Below are 4142 nucleotides of genomic sequence, written 5' to 3' on the forward strand. Positions count from 1 at the left end.
CTTCTAGATGGGGTTTTAATTGAAAATTCAGAAAGTTAATAGTGTAACTTGGGTAACAAGTCAATAAATAAAGGACTTTTGAGCTAAAAAATAAAATTTGAAAGGGACCTAAGGGGTAAATTAAATTCAGCAGGGCTGCCCTAATTGTTTGCCTATAAAGGCACCATTTCTTGCCTTAGAGGGCAAGGTTTTGAGGGCTGAAAAATCCAGAAACAAAAGGCTATAGAAGTCACTGTTTCATCCAAGTTTGAGCATAAAAATAAAAAAAAGTACCAAAAATAGTACCGTTCCATTGATTCTTGTTCTAAATTTGATTGTTTTCTTCCATTATTAGAAAAAATTTCTGATTCCTTGAGGTGAAGAAAAATGTTTTGAACCTAGATATTGGAAGATCTGGGTTAATTTTGCTCCTTAGTTCAATGTTCTATTGAGTTCGCTGGGCGGAAGTTCACTGTTGCATTGCTGGGGTGTTTGAACTTGAGCTGTCTGCTCCTGTTTTCACCGACCTTCTCACTTTTCTTTTATTTTGCTTCCCAGGTACATACTTGTATCCTATCTCATGTGAGGCTCGAATCTGTGATAAATGAAGGATAAATTTTATTCCAAACATGTGTTTAGTTATTTTGCTTCCATAATTATGAGTTTTTAATTTAGTCGTCATGATGATGAATTTGAACTTGGAGTGGGGCAGTATGCTGTAGTTCCAACTTTTATTTAACTCTACTTTTACATATAAGTTCAGCAGGGGTCAAATAGGTGCCACACGAACATGTATATCCTTGTCACTTTATCCCTTTGATTTATTTGTTGATTTTTCCTTCTGTTCTTGTATATCAATCAATGATGTATCATGAACATTCGAAGCTCATCTTGGATATTATATCTGTTAACGTATTTACCTGTTGATAGCATGGTTCGTTTACTGGTACTGCCTGTTTGTTTTTTTTAGCTTGATAATTAAAGGGTAAATTTCAATGTAAGGATCTAAAGTATGGGAGGTTATAGGCCATTTGTAGTCTTCATATAGCAATAGGTTAGTTAAATTTGGTTATGATTTGAACAACAGTGGCTATTGTCATAAATGGTTAAATGATAAATTTTCAGTCATTGTTGAGTTAAGTGACTGTATCTGCCAGTTTGAAGGCAAATTTGACTGTTCACGTTTATTTGAGCTCGAATTAGGGACCCCGTCATCTTTTAGGGCCAGTCCTTTGCGTTTTTGGGACTTCCCTTTGGGCCCGGCGTGGCCTGGAGCAGGCTGTCACCTGGAGCAGCCTCATAATGTAGGCTACCAGGCCTCATGTTGGGCCAAAGCATTTAATGTGAAATGTTAGCTTCTTTCGTTCAAATATGTTCTTTTGGGATAGTCTGTTGAAAAATTTGTTTCCGTTAATGCTTGAGAAGTTGTAATTTTAGTAGTCTTCGTTCAGCTTGTCATTTCTTTAGGGGATATGCCATACTAATTAGTACAAAATAATTATGGCCCTCGGGTTAATTTAGATATACAAAATTGATCAATATTCGTAGCAAACCTTTAGGGCCGTTTAAAATACGATTGTGGTTGCGTATACGTTCGCGTAACATGACCATAATCCTAAAATTAATTTGGAGTATGCGTTCGCGCAACTTCGATCAAATTTTTTCTTAATAATAAAATGGTTGCAAGCTTTTAATTATTTTTAGCTTACATAATTCATTAAATCACATATGACCCTCACATTAATTTCATGACCTAGATGTTAAAATTTACTAATATTTCGTAGAATATCCTTTAGGGCCGTTTAAAATACCAAGTGTGGTTGCGTATACGTCCGCGTAACACAATTACACTTCTAAAAATAAAATCGGAGTATGCGTTCGCGCAACTTCGGCCCAAACTTTTCTTAATAATAATTAAGCGTTATTAATTGTGGACACGTTCGCGTGACATAATTTTTGACGCACCAAACGGGCGGGTATACGTACGCGTAACCCGTTTCAAGATAAGTTTTCTAATTAAAAGCGGTGAAAGAAGTAAATGCTCATAGGTTCTAAAATCAGTAATTAAATAATTTAATAAGCCAACTAGGATCAAAGCGACCGTGCTCGAACCACGAAACTAGGGAGTGCCTAACACCTTCTCCCGGGTTAACAGAATTCCTTACCCGGATTTCTGGTTCGCAGACTATAATAACAGAGTCATTCTTTTCCTCAATTCGGGATTAAAACCGGTGACTTGGGACACCATAAATCTCCCAAGTGGCGACTCTGACTTTTAATTAAATCCCGTTTCGATTGTCACTTTAATTGAAAAAACTCCCTTTGTTATACCCTTTCCGGGGGTGTAGTGAAAAAGGAGGTGTGACAGCTCTGGCGACTCTACTGGGGATAAGAACCCAGAACTTTTGTTCAGGGTTCAAGAATTCGAGCTTGTTTATGATTCTTACTTGGCTTATTTATTATTGATATTATTGTATTTTTGTGAACCTTTGTGCTAAATGCTACCTGTTTACCGCTTTAATATTGTTGAACTGAATATATTGCCTTCTTACGCCACCCCATCTGAGTCTTCTGAAAATGGTGCATACGTTCGCGTAGCCCGCTTTTTCTATAGAAAATATACCAAATAGAGCGAGGCTGGGCAAGCGACAAGGCCGGGCAGACTTTAGTGCTCCCGGTACGACGCCCCCTCCTCGGCCCCAGTTGTCCGCTCGGGTACCCCAAGTCTAGACCAAAATCCCAGGTTTTTAAACCTAGAAGAACACAGCCTCATGCCGGATCCCTAGTAGGAGCACTTGTTTGCATCACGTGCATTTGGCTTAGGGGACTCAACACAGGGGTTGGGTCCGTCTAGGACAGGTGTACCCAAAATAACTGACCATCATGATGCATTCTATGTGCTACGTGAGTATTTATTTGTTTTGGCTTACATGCTGACCGGCTAAAAAGAGAAGAAAAGAGAGGAAAAATCAAAAACACAGAGAGGGGAAAAGAGAAAGAGAGGAAAAGACCAAGAGTGATGTAGGAAAGGAGTAAACCCGGTTCTAAAGAAAAACCCAATGCTTGAAAATACCCCGAAACTCTGCCGAATTTTTACAAAAAATAATCATTTCAAAAGTCAAAATTGGCCGAACTACGCGGGTTTGATTCCCATCGGATATGGGATACGTAGGCAACCTACATAAGGTCCGGCCTTATTTTGAAAAAGAAAAGAAAAAAGAGAGAGAAGTGAGGGAGACAAACAAATGCAGTCAGTCAAAATAAGCCGATTCAGTGTCGATAGTGTTTTAAACCATTCTTACCGAGATAGCCTTAGAATATTCTTCCGTTGTCGAAGGGTTATCCTTGTAATCGAATGGGCAAAGTTGAGAAGTGTCACAAAATAAGCCTCCCTCGGCCTCAAAATTCATGTGGAATTGGGAAGGGGCCATATTTGCAAAGCTAGCCTTTTGGATAAAATTGGCATATCAAGGAAGGGATCATGGTCTTTTGCTTTAAAACTAGAAACTTGCTTTCGAAAAAGGTCCATTAGAGTCAACCCTAACCCTACCTTTCTACAGGAACAAATGAATATTATCCAGGATTCGTCAGAAGTGATCAGGGAGCAGGCTCGAGTACATTTGCGCATGTGGTGGAATGATTTTGATCAAGATGGTCAGAATGGGTAAGAAAACAATTGGGCGCTCTTATAGACATTTGGGAGATCAAACCACGGGACGATCTGATCAAGGCTATGATAACTTTCTAGGACCCTGCTCGTAATGTTTTTCGCTTTTGAGATTACCCCTACTTTGGAGGAGATAGCCGGGTACATTGAGTTTGGACGAGATTTGAGGAAGCAACAGCTTATATTTCCAAGGGCTCCGTCGGTGCACAAGTTTTTTGACCTCCTGAATATCAGCAAACAGACAAGTAAGAACCGCGTAAGCGACGGGTGTTGTGCTTTCCATTTCTTATACTTCAGGTTTGGGCACTCTTCTGGTTTTGAAGCACATGAAAAGGGGTTGAGCAACAAACAAGATAAGGGTCTTTGGCAACTTCGTCGCCGGTTCGCATTTATTGTAGCATTCTTGGGGATAATGGTCTTTCCAAATGAGAAGGGGACAGTTGATATTCGTATGGCTAGAATTGCACAGATCATCACTACCATGAAAGATCATACA

This window comes from Nicotiana attenuata, unplaced genomic scaffold, assembly GCF_001879085.1.
Source record: "Nicotiana attenuata strain UT unplaced genomic scaffold, NIATTr2, whole genome shotgun sequence".
In the NCBI taxonomy this organism is placed as follows: domain Eukaryota; kingdom Viridiplantae; phylum Streptophyta; class Magnoliopsida; order Solanales; family Solanaceae; genus Nicotiana; species Nicotiana attenuata.